The 23,283-nt window shown below is 31.2% G+C and overlaps 1 long non-coding RNA gene across 2 annotated transcripts in view; it reads left to right on the forward strand.

The window, feature by feature from the left end:
* The window catches only part of LOC119604382, a 129,045-nt gene that overhangs the window by 82,974 nt on the left and 22,788 nt on the right, over window positions 1–23,283 (forward strand). For both annotated transcript variants that reach the window (XR_005231511.1, XR_005231512.1), the window contains one exon: window positions 11,180–11,203. This is a non-coding gene — a long non-coding RNA (uncharacterized LOC119604382). The remainder of the gene's footprint in view (window positions 1–11,179; window positions 11,204–23,283) is intronic.

Here is a 23,283-nt window from a genome sequence, read left to right on the forward strand (position 1 = left end):
ATAGTCTAGTCTATAGTCTAGCCTATAGTCTAGTCTATAGTCTAGTCTATAGTCTAGTCTATAGTCTAGTCTATAGTTTAGAAATAAGAGAAACTAACATTTTGTAAACAAGGAGCATATAACAATAGTAATAGTAAGACACATCCTCTTTCAACCTAACTTAAATGACATTGTTGTCCGATTTTGATTAAATTTAAATGTGTTAGTCTTGGAATACATGTAATCGCTTTAATTTGTAAATTGTAACTGTTGTTTTATAAGAGTGTCGTAGAATAATCTCAATACAGCGATGTAGGGTACAAAGAGTAAATGAAATTAAGCTGCAAACTCATACCAGTTACTTTGTAGCCATACAAATGTTAAGTGTTATTTGTAGTTGTATCTGCAAATGTACCAGAGTTTTTGTTGTAACGAAGAAATATAATAATTAAAAAGCGTAAAAGTAAAAAGTCATTACCGAACCAAGTGCAAGTGAAAATTCTCATTAATATAAAGTAAAAACAACAAATTTTCATATAAAAACCTACAAACAATAGTTTGTTTGAAGAATAAAAAAAAATCATAATATTATTAAAAAAACTACAAAATCTACTTACGTTTTTTCTCTTTTTCTTTTTTTCAAAGAAGGTAACAGTTTTATTTGTTAGTCTAGCTGTCAGTATATGTCGGTATCTGTTTTAATTTGAAACCTTAGACATGTACATAAAATCACTGGCATTTCAATTTAACGAGTTTGTGTATTTTTATTCGTCATCTTTTTTTTTGCAAAAACAAAAGCTAAAATAATTGTTAAATCTGACACTTTTACCCTTAAATACATACATTCCTCATGTATTTTTTTCAATCTATATTTACATGAATGTAAAAAATTAGTACTTTCGGTACGTTATTATACTGTTAGATATTTGATCAGAGTTTATGTATAAATCATAACTACATATGGTCTCAAGTCATCTACAAAAACTACTGTAGTAACGCACAAAAGTATTTCATTCTACACCACTTTAGTGGGGAGGGTATATTGGATTTGTGCTGATGTTTGTAACATACAAACATATTCGTCCTAGACCCACCTTAAAGTATACCAATCGGCTTAAAATCGTTTTCTGAGTCGATTAAGCTATGTCCGTCCGTCTGGCTGGTTGGCTGGCTGTCCATGTAAACCTTGTGCGCAAAGTACAGGTCGCAATTTTCAAGATAATTGGATGAAATAGGACGAAGCCTATTGAAAATGGTTAAAATCGGTCCATTATTTCACCTAGCCCCCATAGAACAGAACCCTCCGAAAAGGGCTTCTGAGCTCATAATTATGTTAAATATACAGATATATCGATAAAATACAGCACAACTAAGTTTTATAGAAGTCTTGATGACCCTGCCAAATTTCATAAAGATCGGGCCCCATTTGACCCTAGCTCCCATACAAGGTCCCCTTCAGAAAATTACTTGAATGTCCCAAATTAACTTATAAACACAAATATCGCGATGAAATTCAGCAAAATAAAATATTATGTAAATATAAATATATTCACAAAATTTTATCGGGCTTGGTCCATATTTGCCCCTAGCCCCCATATAAAGCCTTTTTCAGAAAATTAGTTTTTCATCCATAAATAGCTTAAATGTATCGGAACAAGGTAATATTAAAGATAAATGCTTTATTATGAAAAATAAATCACATTTAATATTCATAACTGGTGTAGGGTATCATATCGTCGGTCACGACCGACTATACTTTCTTACTTGTTTTTAATATGGAATTATTAAGAACATGATGGCGCTAAACTTTTGACGACCAGTCTTAAAAATATTTAAACCTTCCCACACCATCACTTGATCGCAGCTCATTTGATCGCTAAGATGGGGAAGAAGAGTGCAGAAGACAAATCTTCAGAGTGCTTCTCCAACTAGTCATTGGAAGTCCCTATAATAGCAACCAGTTTGAAGCCTTTTTGTATAAAATGTTCGATGATTTTTCCAACGACTTCACATTGAACACTATCGGGTCTAATCATGATGAAAGTATACTAAATATTATCTGACAAGGCGCTTGATAGCAATCAGAACCACTTTCAAATACTGCTCAGTGTAAATCTAAAATTATTTCGATAAAGTTTAGTATCAAATAAAATGAAATTATGTTTGCGATTTTTATTTATAAAAATTTAGTCATTTCACTAATGTATATTTTTATCTGTGTAAAATAGTTGGGATTAGAATAGTAGCAGTTTTATAATTATCGTAATATTTCTACAAAAATGTAGCACCGTTGATTCAAGTGTTTTCTGTGGCTATTTTGAAAATATTTATGTATATCCTACACCCCACTATATGTGTATAGTGGGGAATGTATTATACGTTTGAGCTGACATCACCTTATCAAAGTGACAGGACTCCTTAGTATCAGTTCAATAAAATAATTCACAACATTATTTGATATTTTTATGCCCTCTACTGTTCATGTATTTACATGTAAACCATGCATGTGAATTAAATAAAAAATATGTATTGTATCAAAAAAAATTAAGTTTTTTTTTAAATTTTATGTTTTGATATTGCTGTTACTGTTAATGTAGATGTTGTTTTATTGCAAGTAAGTATTTCAACTAAATATTTTTATTGCAATCTACATACGTGTAAAACAACACCAAGCAACATTAGAAGGAGTCAGTGTGTCCGTTTTTGGATAAAATTTTGTCAAAAGTCTAACTATTTTATTGGCTCATTTGATAGATTTTTGCCCTCTGTCAGACAGAGAAGAATTAATGAAACTGTCCATTTAATAACGTAATCTTGGAAAATGGAAATCAAATTTGTGTATGTCCAATTTTAACTAGGAAATCTAATAAAAAATTTCCATTTAGCCAATCCTGTAACCATAAATTATTTCACTAGTTTGCTACTAAAACCCCGAACTGCAGGGTTCAGTATATTTACATTCGCAACAATTGCTATACAAAACATACGAAAACAAATTTAATGCGAAAAAATGAGGTTTTGAGTAACAAGGCCATATTTGAAAAAAGAAATAACACAGAAAAATGAAGGAAAAAATATGTATTATGTTAAATAGTTATAATGGAAAAAAGTATAACATTTTTTGTAAATATAAACAAAATCTACATACTAATAGTCAGTCAACATGTGTATAATGTGATATGATTACATGCATACATGGATGGCTAGGTAAAATTTTATATTTTAATCAAAGAAAATTGGATGTTTAAAAATAACGTATATTTAATAAATATTGTTTATGAAAATAAAAAATTTAAATAACTTAATAAATTAAGAAATATTAAATGAAACAATTCGACTGAAAGAATCGTACATACATACCTATTTTCGAAATAATGTGTGATCTACTGGTGGTATAAGTAATATTTTTAATTTTTTTTCACTTGTACCTATAATCAAGCATTTCATAACAAGATATGAGTATATTGGGTCAAATCCGAAACCTTAGGGTGTTTAGTAAAACTATGTGTGAATTTTAGTTGTCTAGATCTTCTCGTTCGATCTCTGTCGTATATATTTAATAGCAAACGAACGGACATGCCTAGGTTGGGTTCATCAGGCTACAGCAACACACTAAGTATCATAAATACACTTGGGTCCGAAGGTCTATATCTGCTACCCTGTAAGAAAATAGAGAAAATAATATATAGGAATGATATAGATATAGAGAAGCTAATAATAATAAGAAAATAAATTTAGAGAAAAGTAAAAGATATGATAAGGGAATAAGTAAATAAGTTAGAGAGTTAACAATAAGAAGGAAATGCAAAAAATAGAAAGAGAGGAGTTTTACATCCCTGATTAGTATGAATATTATCACACTCATTTAGATCAATTAAAAAACGCAATCAAACGATCTAATTGGACGTTCGCAGGATCAGAAAGATCCACACACAGAGCAGAACAATTTCATCGAAGATGTGCTAGCGATTTCTCCTCCTCTTTATTTTGACAGCACCTATAAAGGTGATTATATGTGAGACCTATACCCCTGCATGACCCCCTTAGAAAAAAATTCCATATGGGCAATTCTATGAAAAAGTATACCACGACTGAAAAAATAAAACCCTTATAACTTCTGCATTTTTGAAGATATTTGGTATATGATCTTTTGTAGCACCAAAGACGAAGACTGTTGAAAATTTTTGAAATCGGTTTATTTTTACACCTCGCCGCCATACAAACGGAACCGAAAATATCACTTTTTAGCTCATAATTCTGTTAATTATAATACTATCGCTTCAAAAATCGGCAGATCTAAAGTGTTTACAAGCCTAAACCTATACCGAATTTCATTACGATTGCACCACATTTGACCCTAGTTCCATTCAAAGTTTAATTTCAGAAAAACACTTACACGTCCGTAACTCACCTCTAATCACTAGTATTATGATAAAATTGCCACAAATAAGTTTTATATGTATTAAAATCACACCCTAGAATTTTATGAGGATCGGTCCATATTTGACCCTCGTCGCCATATAACTCCATTTTTTTATTTTTATCTATAAAGTGCTTAAACATGTATATAGGTCGGCCATGTCCGACTGCACTTTCCTACTCCTTTTGATTTTTTGAAGTGTGTGTATATTTCCAAAATGTATATTTTATAACCTAAAAAAAATCTGTCACATACGATGTGTCACGTACGATATTTAAATATGTTCATTATAAAATTATATTAATTTCTTTTTTTATTTAAAAATTATGGATTACTAATGAAAAATATGTCCCATAGTGTAAGAAATTAAAACAAAAAAGATACACCTACAGAATTCGCAGATTTTCGTAAATATTTACATGTACTTTAAAAACATTTCCGTTTTTTGTCACGTATGATATCGCTGATTCCTTTTGCAAATATAGTATTCTATAAATGGAACAGAATGACAAAATTGTTTTCCAAGTACTCCTAATTTTACTTAATCTATACCACTCTGAAGGCGTGCAAATAACATAACATCTGTAATGAGAAACGCAGAGGATCCCACTCCATAGAGCATAATTGGCTAAATTATAGCATCAAATAGTCCCTTCACGTTCTGAGGATTTATACCCCAATGCATACCTATTACCCTTCTACATGTACATCTATAATGCCATTATGCCTTTTGTTCCGTTTTACCTGGATTAACACTAAGACCACATTCTATGCTCCATGAGCTATCTTTTTCGAGATTTCTAAAGTGATTTCCAGCTACCGATATAGCAACATCATCTACATAGGCAACCGTTTTGAAACCAAATGAGCTACTCATTAATGGAAATATTACACAAGAGCGGAGATAATACACCACGCTCAGGAGATAATGCACCTCTAAGCACTCTTTTGGAGGCCAAAAATCTTGCCAGAATAATAGATCTGAAACTCTTTGCATTTGGATGAGAACACTTCCCATCTTTAGGAATGAAGATTACATTACACCGGATCCATTGTGCTAAAATGTATCATTAGGATAAACAGGATCTACAAATATTATGTAGCCACGGGTTAACTAGGTTTAGATAAATTTGTAGTGCTGTGTGGTGATTTCATCCGGAAATAATAATCAAAATGTGTATATCTGTACAAACAAAACATTGGTTTTGTGACACCGGCTCTTCTAGAGAAGTACTGCGAAGAAAATGAGTATTCGGAGGAGTTCTAAAAGATTAACTACCACTTTCGAAATATAACTCGGAACGGAGGAAATTTCGATAGGATTATAACCAAACGACTCGGTTCAGAGTGATAGTGAAGTCTCTCCAAGACTTCCGTTTTGCTAACAATGTTTTTAAACATGAGACTTTTGAGTCACCAATTACCTGTTTTTTAGTCTTATTGAACTTCCTACGTATGACCGCAATGAGGGTTTCACCATGGGGTTTTAACTATTTCTAACTTATGGGATATCTTTCTATTAATTCTTAGAGAACTTTCAAATAAGATCTGGTACACGTAATAACTTTTGTCCAAGGATGAATCCTATTGATTTTGGTTTTAATGAACAAAATCACATCCGGTAGTACAATAACTAGTGATCACTGTAACTGTGCCTTGTAGCATAATTGTACAAATAATTAAATGTCAAACCACTTTTCTTTTCTTAATAAATATTAAAAAAAAAATACAAAATAAATAATAAACTAATAAATAATTCAAAACATTCCAATTGAAAAGAAAAACAAACAATCAAATAAAAGAAACATTTAATAAAGTCAAATGCAGCACTAAAGTCAAAAAGCTTGCATGCAACATGCAAAAACGAAGCAATAATACAATTGAAGCAATGAAATTCAATGCAATTCTCTAGTCAAACAATTGCAACAAAAACAAAGACTGCAACTTAAAAATTAATTTAGTTTTTATTTTCTTAAGTTAAAAATAATTTATTAATAAATAAAACAACAGTGCAAAACTATGTATGTATAAAATTTTTCTTTAACTTTCAATAAAGAAATGAAAGTTTAATTTTATGGTTGTATGTTGAAGGATCGATCGATCGTTTCATATTTTCTGTTATAAATAAAAAATAAAACAACTATAAAAAAAGTAACAAATAATCAGCCAACAAGGTCATTGTAACCTTTAAATGAAGGCATTATGCCAAACTAAAATTTGCTCTGCTATTGAAATCAATTTTCAAAATTTAATTTATTTTTATAACAACTGAAAAAAAAGTAGAAAACATAACATCAATAAAGAAAATAAATTGGCAAAAACATTGTTTTGTAGTTTGTATTTGCTATAAATTTTGGGTGTGTAAGTGTTTTTGTTGTATCAACCAACGTCTTTGATTGATTGTTGATTTATACAAATAAAGTGCTTAACAAGTTACTAATTGCTTAACAACTTTTGGTATCTCTAATAACTGTTATTAGTTAGCTTTTGGCCAAAAGTTGTTGCAACTTGCAAGTTGTATTAGATATGTTTTTAAGTGTGTGTGTGTGTGTATGTTTCGGATGTCGACAATAACAAATGATAGAAAATAATCAAGCTACTTCATTCAGCAGATTTTAAAACGCCCAATATTTAGAATTACTTCAGTAAAGTTTTGATCGTTCATATGTTAAGAATGGTGATAATTATGCTAACTTGGAACCAAGGATGGAAAATTCAATCCTATTGTACTTTTTCAGTGCTTTTAGACATTGAAAATACAGCAGTTGCCCACGTTTAAAATATTACGTACTTTTTCTATATATAATAAGTCCCCAATGGTAAAAATCTGGCGGCTTTCTAATCACGGGCCTTTCAGAAGGTCTCTTTAGTCCTTTTATCCGATTTGACATCTCATGCTAGACAGCCTTACTAAAAAGTCATTCCAGAAGGCCTCTGCTCTCCTTTTTAAATCATAGGCATTCCAAATTCCCTTCTTTAAAAAGGGGCGACTAGTTGTTTTTCAGGATCAACACCTTCAATAGGAGCATCTTTTGAAGGTCTTCTGGTATTCCTGTCTGGAAGTAAGAAAGGCATTGGCCGCAATGACTACGTGAGTATCCAATATAAGCAAAACTACGTGAGTATCCAATATAAGCAAGAGGCTTATATTGTCCTTCTAAAAGGACTCTTGTAAGGCCTCCTTACACCTTAGTTCAAATAGCTTATTCTATGGTATAATCAGTAAACTTCGCAGTGGACTAGTCAGTGTACTAGTCAATAGACTAATACTAGACTAACACTAGTCAATAGACTAGTCCAAAGACTAGCTCATAGTCTGTTACGTAGAATAATCCCTTGAACTGTCTGTAGACTACTCAATAGACTAGTCCATACACTAACAGTCCATAGACTAGTAAATGGGCTATTCCATAGTCCAAGACCCAATATACATATAGCGATATCGATTTCAGATGCTAGAAGGACTCCAAAACAAAATCTTGCTGTCGGTTTATAATTAATTATATTTAACATGGATGAATCTAAGTTTTCTATATGTTCTAAATTTGTTTTCATACTGAATGTCACAACCCCCGATTATAGAGTACTTTTTTTTGATTTAGTAGCTAACATTCAATATAAGAATTTATTCAAGAAAAAAAAAAAAAAAACACTAAGAAGAAATAAGCGCCAAACCCACACTCAATTATAATGATAATGGTGCCTGCAGTGAAATATATATAATTTTTTTTCCTATTTGCTCCAACTAAACCTCGCATTATTAAGCAAAAGACAACAATAAAATCTTATGGAAATATAGAAAAGCTCCAACTAAAACTATTAAAAGAACGAACAGACAAAACCACTAAATAAGATTATTCATTCATTCAGTTCCATTCAAACTGCTGCAAACGAGATAATATATAGCGGACATTATAGAAAATTGACCTCTGTGACAACATGTTTAGTAAACAAACGGTAGTAAAGTTTAAAACTTTTTTCTATTTATTTTGATCTGCAGCAACAACAATAATAAAACAATAAAAACAAATACCACAACAATTACAATAAGAAATGAAAAATATTGTAAATGGAAATGAAAATTACATGTGCAACTTACTGTGTGCAACTAGAGCAAACTTAAACTTAAATACATGCAACATTTATAATTCCAGCAACAAACAATACAATACAATACAACAAACAGCTCTTGCAACAATCAACATTTATTTGTTAAACACATTTTTAGCATTAAACTACTACACTACACATTATCATTTATGGCCTTTGGTAAAAAAAAATGCAAAAATTGTAACATTGTAGCAACATGAATAAAATACATACAACTAAAAGATTCATAACGAAACATTTTTTTTTAAGAAATTGTAAAGTAACTAATTCTTTTAATAAATTTATGACAAAGAGGAGGTTTGTGGTCCTGCTCTCTTTGGGGTCAACGAAACGATTTTAGTGATTATACTCAAGTGGACAAATCCAATCCATTTTACGCATTCTCTGACAGCACGGACTCTCTCAGTTTGAAAGGAGGATGTATGTTACATCAAAGGGAATCGAACCCACTGCCTCCGGTCTACCAGACTAGAACCCTAATTACTAACCTACCGGAGACCACTTAGAATTTAGTCTTGTGATTAATAAGACCATTTCTAGCGCACTCATCACCATCGTGAGAAGGGTATATACATATGTACATATGTATGTATACGTTTTATGAACCCTATAAAGTATATATATTCCGATTCCTTATAGATATCAGATTCGATTTAACAATGTCCGCCTGACCGTCACGACAGTCTGCCCGAATGTTTGTTGAAATCAGGTCCATAAATAACGGATATTCTAAAACAACCCAAGAAAATATTACAAATTTTGTCACAGGTCATTTCTTGTGACTATAATCGGTTCAAAATTCCATATAGCTCCTATATAAATTTACATAAACCCGGAAAATGAATTAATTGTGAATAACTTTTTCTAGAACATCGGTATTACCACAAAGTTTTGCTTATATAAAACCAATATCTATAGAAATTATATTCTCAACTAAATCCTAGATCGCTTCGTAATTGATCATAGATACCATATTAGGTCCACTTCCGTTCATAAACCAATAACCATATCGGTAAAAAATTTACCTCTAATATGTTGTGTACATATATGAGTTATTCAACGAAATTTTTACCGGATCGGCCCATAATTTGTCATAGCTGTTATACTTCTGAAAATCATTTAATTCTAAATAACTCAATATATGCAAATCTTTCTGTAAACGTTTTTCCCGATTAGTCATAAGTTCCCAAATAGAGCCCTCTTCTGAAAACGATATCGGTATAAAATTCTACAAATAATGTTGTGATTTTATTTCCAGATCGGTCCGTAATTGACCATTGCTATCATATAAAGTCCACTTCCTAAAATCACTTAAGCGAAAATAACTCATGATTTAATACAGATATCGGTATAAAAATCGACTCGAATATGTTTGGCATACTTTTTCTGGATCGTTACATTATTGCTTAAGCTCTCAAAATGTATAAATTGTAAATTTCATAGCCCAGGATTAGTACGATACAGGACTAATTCTCGGTATTTAACCGTGTCAATCACAGATGTAGAGGTTCTGTATACGCAGGAATTTCTTGTATAAATATAGATTTTTCTTTTAATTGGATGGACATTGAGCCCTTTTTTGAGTCTGTCCGAGAGCCTCAAAAGTACTTTGAATCTGTATGACTGATCTAATCCTTCATAGGTTAAGGCCCTTAAGCAATTTTTTCAACTTTCAAACGTTAAAAGAATAAATCATTTAAAATATCTGACACAGTAGTCATCATCATCATCATCATGGTTGATAAATATTGTACATTGTATCTGAATGCAATACAATAAAAATTTCCTTCTGTAACTTTTTCATATCTTTTGGAACAAGTCTTTCTTTGCATTTCTTCTCCAGCAATTGTAAATATGAATTTATGTTTGTATGTACTGATGTGTAGCCATGTCGTTTTGTAGGCAGACAAATTGTTAAGAGTGGCATAAATAAATGTTACAATTTTCTTAAGTTTAAACTTTTTAATGCAAATCTGTTTATAACAACATAAATGCTCTAATTATAATTAATGTTATTTCTGTTTTTCCTGCTGGTTTACATTTATTTGTATTTGTGCAAAGGAAAAAAACAACAACAACAACAACCATTGAAATGTGTGTCAGTGTTAAATCAGTGCCTCCTAATGGCCATTTAGGTGACACAATGTATTTTTCTTTATTCCTGACAATTGGTTGTTTTTGTTGCATGTCTTCTTGTGTGTGAGTGTCTGTTTTATTTTATTTTCCTGTTAACTTAAGAAAAGGTGCAAGTTAATTGTCACAAAACCGTTGAATTGACCTAATTTTAAGGATTTCTTTTCTTTTTTTACTGATGTTTTGTTTCCCAATTTCTATGTTTTAATGACAGAAACATCTATTCCTTTTACCGTTTTAATGACAAATTGTCTTGAATTTTTATTTAATTTAAATTAGTTTAAAAGGTAATTCCGATCATGAAGTAGGTGAATGATAATAAACTTGATTTTTTGATTTAAAATAAATAAATAAATTAAATGGTTTGTAAAAAGTATCGCCCCTGAATTTAATCAAAATCTTTAGTACAATATGTGTAATTGTTTTGTCATCTTCTTCTTATATATGTACATTTATTGCCTAAAATTGTATTATAAAATTAATCAACTATTTGTTGTAAATAGCTATTAAATTTTTATTATTTTCTTTTATTTTCAGCTTGATTGCTCTCTTTTTATCGGGGTAAGTTTTTAAAGAAAAATAGTTTACTATGTTATAATTCTATATCAATAGAAAAGTATAAAATTGAACTACATTCGAAATATTTATTAAAAGCAAATGCTAAGTGTTTCTTTTTTTAGACAATCCGATATATACGAAATATTATTTACAGTTTAACTAAAAATAATAGTGACAAAAGTTATGAGAAGTTAACATTTTCTGATTGATATATAAAATTTTGCAAAATTAATTAAAGAACAAAGTATAATTTTGAAAGTTAAAATCTGAGATATATGCCCCTCGCTGCATATTAGGAAAAACCCAGATGGCAAAATAATCGTAGACGACATTGTCGTTGACGATTCGTGAACGAAAGATTAGTGACATATACCTCAAGGTTGTCATCTTTAAAACCCTATTAAAGACAAGTTGAGCGACAACATATTAAATATTGTCCGCTATTAACAATGTTAAAGACAAAATGTAGGATACTGTCTTCAAAAATGTCTTCTATCGGACGCATATGATGACAAGATGAGCGACTGTGTCTTGAATGTTGTCATATATCTAACTCTGTTGACGACTATATGAATGACTGATTCTTAAACGTTGTCGCCAATTATTTTACATGGAGACAAGGCGAACGACAATGTCTTCAATATCGTTATATAATTCAGTTATTGGCGACACTATGAGCGATATTGCCGTCAATATTGTCCTCTATCAAATATACATGATGACAAGATAAGTGAAAAGGCTGGAATGTTGTCTTATATTAGACTCTGTTGACGACCAGACAAGCGACATATATTCGTTAACGAATAGCTGGGGACATGTTCCCATGTCCGGACATTGTCACCAATATAATTGGATTTAATGCTCTATAATGTCGTCAGTGAACATATAGCCGACGTTTTCATTGTTATTGCGTGAACGACAAACTGAGCGACATTGTCTCTCATTGAATCGTCCACGATTTTCGCGACACTTCGAAAGTGTCGTTGACAATTTGTTCCAGCTGTCATAAATTTGTCTTCCAGGACTTTACATTGTCGTGTACCCATCGTTGAGGATGTCTTAAAGACATGCCCAAATGGGAAATAAAAGGGCAACACAGACAAGCGCTGAACTCACAATTTTCATATTACCAGTTCACCGCTGCACTCACTACACCTGTGCTTAGTTGTTTTGTTGTGCGTCAACTACCGGTTTTCACACACAAATACTACTTTTAATTCTTGTAGTCATTATAAGTAAACATTTTTCTGGGTATATCAAATCCGAAGAAGTACACCTAGTCCACTATCGGGTTTGTTGTGTGCTCTTTTTAATGAAAAATATTTGTTGGTAAAAACAAAGGCCTTAAATAGTGATCAATGAAGGTTTTGTCTTTCGATTTCAGTTTCCTGAACGTAATTCTTAAGATCTGTGTTCTTGAGGGATATTTTATCGGGAATATTATAACTCCCAAGATATTTGGATCTAATTTCGACAAAAGCCAGACAATGACAACGAAAGTGCTCCAGAACAAAATATATAGTGATCGATAAAGATTTTGTCGTCCGATGTTCAGAATCACAGTTTCCTGGACTTAATTCTTAAGATCAGTGTTCGTGAGGAATGTTATATCGGAAATACTATTACTCCCATGATATTTGCATCTAATTTCGAAAAAGCCAAACAATGACAAACAAAAGTACTCCAGAGTTCTACTATACTTTTCAAAAGCTCTACATTCATCTGAATTCGCACATCTAATTTTGTATAGTTGTACCCGTAATCCGGTGTGTCCACTCAAAATATGTACTATTTAAAATACTAAACTCAGGCATGCTCATTTTGAGTAGGCTTGACGTCCTGCTCTTGTTAGGGTCGCCTCATACGATCTTTGTGGTTCTACCCACCGATTCTTTTTTCCAGGAGATATTATGAAATTCTCACGCCCTTATTTTTAATTCGGTCCACGGATCAGGGAAGAAGTATTAGGCATAAATATATGCTCATCTTATATACCAGAACGAGGATTGAATAGTATCGGACGAACACTCCTTTTCGGATTATCGGTACATAATACTTTAGCCATGGCCGAGGCCGAGGCCGATAAAAATTCAGAAAAACTAAAAAATAATTGGACAATATTCGAAGTCTTACCCTTTAAGACAGAACACTTGTTAAAATAGATTTACTATTCTCTCTATTTTGACAATGTAGAAATAGTGACAAATGCCTAGGTTGAACCTTTCGAGCACAGCTGTCCTCTACAAGATCGGAGATCCGACCAGTAGAAACCCTGCGTAACAGGGGAGATTCAGAATCTTGGGAAAACTTTTCGTGGAGGAACCGATAGGGCGATGAAATAGAAATATTGATTAGATCAAATATACTAATTTTTCCAATGAAACAGATCAGTTCATATCAACTCAGAGGGTTAATAAAGTAATTGAGATACATACTAGAGCCCTGCATGAGTGACTTAAATAATAAATTAAAACATTTGATTTTTTTCAAACACTGTGTTTGACTCACTCATTGTTTTATGAATGAAATGAATAGTATATTTGAAAATAAGGAATGTTAGTCAATACTCAATTCAAACGAAACAAGTAATGAGAGTGTTTGTGTGATTCAATTCAAGTAGTATACAGTGAGTGAATCGAGTGAAAGCAAAACAATTTTTAAGTTCGACAAATTAACAGATTTTTTGAATATTACTTCGAATTTTCGAACTTAATTTCGAATAGTCGAAGATAATATAGTAGCGTCATCAACTGTACTTAACACTGCCAAATTTCAGCCAATTTGGTCCACGGAAACTGGTTTTATCAGCTTTAAATTTTTTTCGAACATGAGTTCGAATTTTCGAAAATTTTTTTTTTAGTTTTTTGGACTCAAAGAATAATTTAAAAGCATAAAAAATTTTTCCAACATAACTTCGAATTTTCGAACTTAATTTCGAATATTCGAACATAATATTATCTTGTCATCAATTGTACTCAAGACTACCAAATTTCAGCGAATTCGGGCCACAGGAACTAGTTTTAACAGCATTCAAAATTTTCACCATTTATTCAAGAAAAAGTTTGAATCGATTCATTCGATTCAAACAATCTATTTTGTATTGTTTTAACATAAACAAATTGTTTACTCGCTCGATTTGAATGTAGTTGCACATTCACTTGATAGTACTCACAACGTTTGAGTATAACAAAACTTTGTAAATACTATTCTAAACAAACAATGAGTTGAGTGCAAAGCAATGAGTCACTCATTGTGTGTAGCAAATAGAGTTACTCATGCAGGGCTCTAATACATACATAGGTATTTAATTATACAAACGTAAATATATTTATTTGTCACACTGTAAATTTTTAACTGTTTACCATTCCATCTCAAATATGGTAAAAGACCTAATTTTCAATTGTAACGCTGTAGAACATAAAGTGAAATGTAAACAACGGACAGACAGACATGCGCATAAATAGTAACAAATTAAGAATGGAAATTTTTGTTTATAAACAAATTAACAGATAAAACATAAATAATTTAAATTGTTTGTAAGCAAAATAAAAAACGAGTACAAACTCGCATGTAGGTAGATGTTATTTAAGTATTTTTTTAACAATTAAAAAAACTTCAGCAAATAAGTTCTTAAAATGTAGTGAAAGTAGAAATTTCTTTTAATTAAATTTTTTTCTTATAGCTGATTATAATCAGTTTAAAGCAATTTCGTTAAAAAAGAAATTAACCTTGTTTGTTTAAAAGTTAACGGTTGCGATTACTTAATAAAATAAATTAAAAACCAAATTAATGTTAATTGCCATTCATATAACAATTAAATAAAATTTGTTTAATAAAATTTGTTAAATAAAGAAAAATAAATAAAAAAATAAGTTTTGGAATGATTCAAATAAAATTTATTTAAAAATAAAATTACACTATTAATTGTGTTTAACAAATTAGGGAAATCATTATTAATAGCAGCGTTTTAATGAAGATTTCATTTTTTCGGTTTTGAGAATTCAATTTATTTATTATAGTTGTTTTTATATTTTGTTTATTTTTGGCTTTTTGATTAATGGTATTTAATTACGGGTTTTCCCACCTTAACAATGATGACAAAGTATAAATACACTATTAAATCATGCGAAAATAGAGATGATACATTAAGAAGTTGGTAGAAGTCGACATATGAATACACTATTGTTTAAATTGAAAATTAACTAAGCGGAATCGTTATTAAGAGACGTTGTCTTCCAACTTTTCGACTGTGAAACAGGGTCTTGCCCGTAGACATCTATTCTATGTCACATGAGCTTGTGATTTCTCTTCTATACAGGGTTATCAACGTCGGATGTTACTAGATCTTATGATGTCTCCTCTCTACAGGTTTGTCAACGTTGAATGCAACGGTAGTAAAGCAAGGATGTGGCAACATATCCCTTACCTACCCTCTACTATCCGACACTACCATCAACTGCTTGAAGACGCACCGCTTAAGATGATTCAGTTTCGGAATAAATCTAAAACATATTGAAGACTGTTAATGACTTTACTAAGGAAGCGTTTAGGTGAGGACACTTGCCAATGTCGAAATTGAGAGGATACAGATGTAAATATAGAAACGTTCCCTGCCCTGATTGAATCGTTCTCTACTAGAGCGAAGATCTGCCGAGGAAAAATCCGGGAAAATATGCTCATGAGCATGTGAATAGGACAGTGAAACTCTTTTTTTGCCCTTGTCAGGCGTTCTTTGAAAGTAGATCCAAATATCTTTCGATATTATTCCGAATATAACATGAACATAATCACTGATTGGAAAATTCTAAGGAATTACGTCCAGGAAACATAGTTTATGAACATAGGACCTTACTAAGAAACCGTTTAGGTGGGGACACTTGTCAATGTTATAATTTAGAGGATATTAATGTAAATATGGGCAATTCCATGAAAAGGTAAACCACGACTGAAAAAATAAAACCCTTATAACTTCTGCATTTTTGAAGATATGATCTTTTGTAGCGCCAAAGACGAAGACTGTTGAAAATGTTTATAAGCCTAAACCTTTATGCCGATTTTCATAACGATTGGACCTCATTTGACCCTAGTTCCATTCAAAGTTTAATTTCAAAAAAACACTTAAACGTCAGTAACTCACCTCTAATCACTAGTATTATGATAAAATTTGGCACAAATAAGTTTTATATGAATTAAAATCACACCCTAGAATTTTATGAGGATCGGTCCATACCCCAGTTTTTTATTTTTATCTATAAATTGCTTAAACATGTATATAGGTCGGCCATGTCCGACTGCACTTTCCTACTCCTTTTGATTTGTTGAAGTGTGTGTATGCATATATTTCCAAAATATATATTTAATAACCTAAAAAAATCAGGAGAAAAATCTGTCACATACGATGTGTCACGTACGATATTTATATAAAATTATATTAATTTATTTTTTTATTTAAAAATTATGGATTACAAATGAAAAATATGTCCCATAGTGTAAGAAATTAAAACAAAAAAGATACACCTACAGAATTCGCAGATTTTCGTAAATATTAACATGTACTTTAAAAACATTTTGTCACGTATGATATCGCCATATTTTAATCCATAGTTTGGAAAACAAGGTTCCGAATGGATTGATTCCTTTTGCAAATATAGTATTCTTTAAATGGAACAGAATGACAAAATTGTTTTCCAAGTACTCCTAATTTTACGAAATGTCACATACAATCGTATGGAATTGCCCATATGGAAAAGTTCACAAGTGCTCTTGTTGTTGTCTACCCGAGAGAAATTCTGTGAAACAGACTAAAACCAGTGTAGAGCATGTGGAGAGGACAGTGAAAGCATTTCTTTATCATTGCCAGGCTTTCGTAGAAAGTATATTCAAATAACTGGGCATATAACATTCCTCATATAAACTGTTTGGAAAATTCTTGGAAATAACATCCAGAAAACTAAGTTCATGAACATAGGACCGTAGTACGTTCATAGATTACTATATAATGTATTTCCCATCAACATTCTCCGTGTAAAGATAGTGGTTTTGTGTGTTATTTATTCGGACTTGATGTAGTGTACATACTCCCATCAATCTAACCTATCAATTGAGAATATTTGCTAATTTTAAGGAGATTTCTCGTCTTGCTCTCATCAGGGTCACCCCATAGGATCTTTGTTATTCTACCCACCGTTTCATTATTCCAGGAGGTCTTATGGGATTCTCTCTCCCATATTTTGAATTCAGCTTTTGTTGAGTCGAATGGTTTTGCGTTCGTCAGGTTAACTACCTCAATCTCCCTTCCATTTAAAGCTCCCTTCCCGAGTGGCCTGGTACCCATATGATGTAAACCTTACCTCTGGGAAAGTATTCAGTTAAAGGTTTCGTACAATCCAATATAGTCTGAGATTTAATTCTATCACCTGATATCGCCCTAATTGCCTTCTGGCAGTCGGTAAATATATTAAGCCCTGTGGGCGCCATATTTATTCTAATCCAATTTACACATTCCCTTATTGCTCGGGCTTCTGCCTGGAAGCTTGTGTTATGTTTATGTAAACGGTAAAACGGATTTCTGGGTCTTCAATATAGAACCCCAGTTCCGCTTGACCAAACATTCTACCTGGGATCAGCGTTTCAAAGTTTCCGACATATTCTGTGTCTGGTAAGTGGTCGAGCGCGTCCGATGATTGTGTATAACCTACCAATATACACCCTAGTACCAAATTGACAACAAACTCTTTATAATTTTTCAATACCATCCGTTGTCAAAGTATATACATACGTACGACAACACTATATAATGTTGACAACATTGCAACAATTCCATGTCGAAATCTAAATTTTATACACATCCGTTGTCTAAATGTTAACAAACGTGGTAAGCTCACTATTGACAAACAATCCGTTGCTAATAGTGAGCTTACGATGTTTGTTAACATTTAGACAACGGATGTGTATAAAATTTAGATGTTATTGAAAAATTATAAACTCTTTGGTGTCAATTTGGTACCAGGCGTTTATATTTCATTTTCCCTCTGTGTAGACCCCATTTCATGCCTATAGTTCTCCTACAAATATGTGAGTCCTCGATCCATATTAAGATCAGTTACAAACCAAATGACAGTTTTAATATACCCTCTACTTTTTTGATGGTGGATGAAAAAAAAAATCATTTAACACACACGCATAAATATTTAATAAAATGTATTTAATAAATTGCAAAAGTTTGTTTGGTTTATCATCAAACAAAAAACTAAATCTCAAAATATTTTCAAACAAAATCTGAAAGTGAAACAAAATCACAAACAAGCCGAATAAAAAATTGTACTCATTTTTTAGTATTTTTCGGTACTTAATATAAACTAACTGAAACTGTATGTAAAGAAAAAAACAACAACAAAAATAATAAAAAATCTTATAAAAATTGTTGACGTTTGGCGTACGTTGACTTGCCCACGCTTAAAAGATTTATTGCGCCTCTAAAATGTGGTGGTGGTTGGCCGTAGCTGTTGATATAAACCGGCCTGCTGATACACTCTTTTAGACTAAATCCCATAACGCTTGAACAGGGCGTGTAAGATTTTCAACGGCAAAGGGGGGGATTATGGCGTTTGTTACGAAGTATGTTTCGGTACTTGATATTTATTTATAGAAGTTAGGTTTACTTACAATATTTATTGGTAAATAGACTCGTATTTTAAAGATCTCTTTTGTATTGTTTTTATACTTAACTTAAGTATTTCTTATTATTTTTATAATATTTGCTGCTGTTGTTGTATTTATTTATGAGCTAAAACGTAAAATGAGTGGTTCTGCGTAGGCAGTTCACCGATATTTAAACACAATTTATTTATTTATTTTTTGTTTAAATAATTTTCTATAGAACATAAATACTGAAATACCAGTAAATATTGTTTATGTTTAAAAACACAACATAAGTGAGTTGAACAGACATATCTAAAGCCATACACTTTAAAGGGGTTTTTTGCACATAAAACTGTTAGAAGTTTTTATTTATATTTCTGGTCTTTTATTATTTCTAGAATTGGATTTTGTTTGAAAAAAAAAAAAAAAATTAAAACAAATATATTTTTTGTGCAAATATGTCTAAAAATGGTAGCTAAACAGTTGCAAAATATTCGCTTAATGTGAAAGTTTAGAAATATTGAGAAATTTTGAAAATCATACCGGCCTCCCCACACACTTATTTTGAAACTAACCATACGAATATGTACTTTCATTTAGATTCTTTTTGGGTGGGTGTAAATTGTTTGAATTTGTAATTAGTTTTTTTTTTTAATAAATGAAGAGGGGGCATAAGGCAAATTAATAAATATTTAATGAGTTTTTAGGTATAATGAATGTTTAAAGCTAATTTGGTTTGTCATTTCAAAAACAAGTTAATTTAAATTAATTATTTTTAAAAAAATCTAAAATTTTAAACATTGTTATTTTTTGCTTAGAATTTTATAAAATAGATATTGATACAAATTTTTAGCGCAAATATTTTTATATCCACCATCAAAAAAGACCCACAAAAGTATATATATTCAGGGTCCTTATTAAATTCTAAGACGATCTAGCCATGTACATACGTCCGTCTGCCTGTCTGTTGAAAGCACGATAGAGTCCGAATGAAAAGAGCTACAGAGTTGAAATTTTTCACTAATATAATAGGTAAATTTTGTGTGGTATTGAAAATGGGCAATATTAGTACACGTTTTCTCATAGCCCCATACTGATAGTTTTAACAGTCATAACTGTTTTAAAAATGCGATTCTTGTGATGATTATAGTGTTTCATATGAGCCAAATTCTCTCTATGAAATTTTATGAAGATCCATAATTGACCCATGCCTCATATAAGGTCCCATCCAAATAACTACTTTAATGCCCATTACTGGCATAAAAATACGAGTCTAGATCTGAAATTGGACATATTAAGTAAGTTTCTTACGAGCAAAAATCTCCCTACCAAAATTTATGAGTGTCCATAATTGACCCCACCTCTCATATAAGGTCCCGTTCAGAAAATTACTGACTGAAAAATAAGAGTATAGCTATGAAATTCGATATAAGCAAGTTTCCTACGAGTTAAAATCTCTCTACCGAATTTTAGGAGAATCGGTTCATTATTTTACCTTACACCTCATACATATATAGTTTCTTTAGAAAATTACTTTAACGCTCATTACTGACTTCAAAATACGATAATAGCTATGAAATTCGATATAAGTAAGTTTTTTTTACAAGCCTACCAAATAAGGTTCCCTTCTGGTATATTAGATTCGGCATAGCCGAATATAACACTCTTACTTGTTTATATATGTTGTTAATTTATGTGGTCATTGGTCTGAAATTAAAAATATCTCCGATCAAATCTATTAAATACGTTAGAACAACGCAAAATGATGTTCAGATATAACGCTCATGAGACCTTCAAGGAAGAGCTGTCAATAGCTTCTTGATAATTTTCTGTGAGTACACGTGAAGTCACTATTTTATGGTGATAATCGATCTCTTCCCTTTGGAGTTTAACATTGTTTGTGTGATTCAATACTCGAATTAAGAGAGCCAAAGCTTAGACGTCCAGAATGTGCTTCGTATAGAACTGTCACTATTATCATCAGATCAGATCACCGGATTTGAAAAATAAAACCTTATATAAAGTAGTTGTAAATGTGTTTCTCATGTGAACCTTAAAAAAAGTTTACTCATCAAATATATTTAAAAACTTGGCTTTAGTTTTGACGTTTACAACAAAAAAATCACTTGCACACCGAGTGATTTCGAAAATAGATTAAAGACTTTAATATGAGAAATATTTTCTAGTACTCAGTTCAAAAAAAAAAAAAAAAAAACTGAATTTTGTACTATTGTAGTGTCGTAGTAAATTTGGACTCTAAAATAAAATGTATATTTCTAAATTCAATTTTGTGTTTTGTCTTCATATTAGAGAACATACAAAAAGTACAATTTTAAGAACGAAAAAGTAGCAAAGTGTCATCTCTCATGGATTCTGATCAATCATGTTAAATTTTATGTTACTATGTTCAATATCAATGAAAATACAAAAGGTACTATTTGATGAGCAAAAAGTACCAAACATTTCCCTCTTATAGATTAATTATTCAATCAGATTCAATATAGTTGTTTCTACATAAATATTGTTAAAATTCAAAAAATTTAATTATTTTGAACGATGAAATAGTGGAATAAATTCAGCCTTTGTGGAAAGTTCTAATAAAAAAGTACCATTTTCCCCCATTTCGCCTAGGAATGCACTTTTTCGAAAATTAAGTTCATAAAATATTCCATTCCATCTAGTTCCATATCTACATTCATTTGTTCCGGAAAAATTGTGCTATCAAAAAGTACCAAACAATTTGATATGGTCCTATATAGGCCTTAGAACTCGAATTCCAAAATAATATACCAATAGCTTACTTTGTGTGACTAAATAAACCACTTTTCCAAATTTTATAAAAATTGGCCCAATGAGTTTGAATAAAATTAAATTTCCCGTTTTCCCCTTTTTGGTAAATTTTCCCCAGTGTAATACCAAAAATTTTGTTTCAACAAATATTACAGAGCTAGTCCGTAATTTAATAGGAATACTTCAATAAATCGAAAAAGTTTTCTTAATGCGCTAAAAAAAAGTACCAAAAATACAGTTTTCTCCCTTTTAACCCAAAAAAAAGTACGAAACAGGTGTCTCCTAATTTTGGGAGATATATTCAAAATATTTACAAAAATGTTATTTTGTTTATCAGTTAAAAAGTTATAAAGGGCCAAAAAGGGTACCAAAATCACATTTGTTACACATTTTCACCCCTTAAAAGTACGAACTTCAAAAAAGTACCAGACACCCATCTGCTTATTTTAAGAGTAGATACAGGTGAATTAAAAATTTTTCTTATATCACTAATATTACGTAAGATAATTAAGAAAACCTGTTTTACCCTTTTTTATCTCTAAATGTAAAAATTTCCAAAAATAGGGAAGTTCATAAACTAGTCTTTATACTTGTTAATTGACAAGTTTATAGATTAGTTCTTAGATTTTTTCGTGAACTCGTTGGATCTTAGGCTAATATGGTTATGCATGTTATACGAAGACAAGGAGGAAATAGAGACGATCGATCATATCATTTGCCTGGCTGGAATGGCTAGGGGTCTAGTTCCATGACGAACTGGGGGAAATTTCGTGACATAACCCTCGCAGTCTACTAGGTTTCGTCAAAGGAATTAGTGAAATTAACTTCTTCAACTGGGCTTTGCAGCGGGACTTATATTTCTCTTTCATTTTTTTTTATTTCTTTAGGGTACTGACTTGGTAAATCTTCTGGGTTGTAATCCCTGTTACAACCCACACCTGTTTTTCATTCATCTATTCTCCTTACCTATCTTCTTTTTTCTTTCTTGTTTTTCCTGTTTTTCATTCATCTATTCTCCTTACCTATCTTCTTTTTTCTTTCTTGTTTTCTTATAGTGTTTTTGTTTCTCTGTCCTTGAGACTACACTCTTCGAAGGGAATCAAATATATAGTTGTTGGACTATTCCATAGAATCCCAGCAAAAACGCAGTAATTACTTGTACTTACATAACTACTTACTTTTCAATGACTGCTACATACCTGTCTGTATTACTTTTATGTACTCTTATAACGACTTGTAAGTAAGACAGCGAACTAACGAACAAGAGGCCCAGGTACGTATTCTGTGTGGGTAATTTTTAACTCATTACTTTTCAATGTAAGTTTTTACTGGGGTGCTTCTCGGACTTGTTTATAGACAAGTTAATAACTGTTATATGAACTAGTCCCTAGATTTTTATATATATACTAAATCTTGGATAAATTCATAGCTTAATGTACTCTCCTTTGACTATTACATAGCCTAGTTCATGTATGAATTCATAGTTCATGGACATGATCATAATCTAGTTCATAAAATAATCCATATATGTATGTATTAGTCTGTAGAGTAGCTATACTATAGATATACTATAACATATACTAATCTTATATTAATCCATAATCCTTAGACTTATCCATAAACTAGTTCATAGAATAGTCCTTGAATTAGTC

This window comes from Lucilia sericata, unplaced genomic scaffold (genome assembly GCF_015586225.1).
Source record: "Lucilia sericata isolate MDLA Ls3-8-SP2 unplaced genomic scaffold, ASM1558622v1 Contig000387F_arrow, whole genome shotgun sequence".
NCBI classification, from domain to species: Eukaryota; Metazoa; Arthropoda; class Insecta; order Diptera; family Calliphoridae; genus Lucilia; species Lucilia sericata.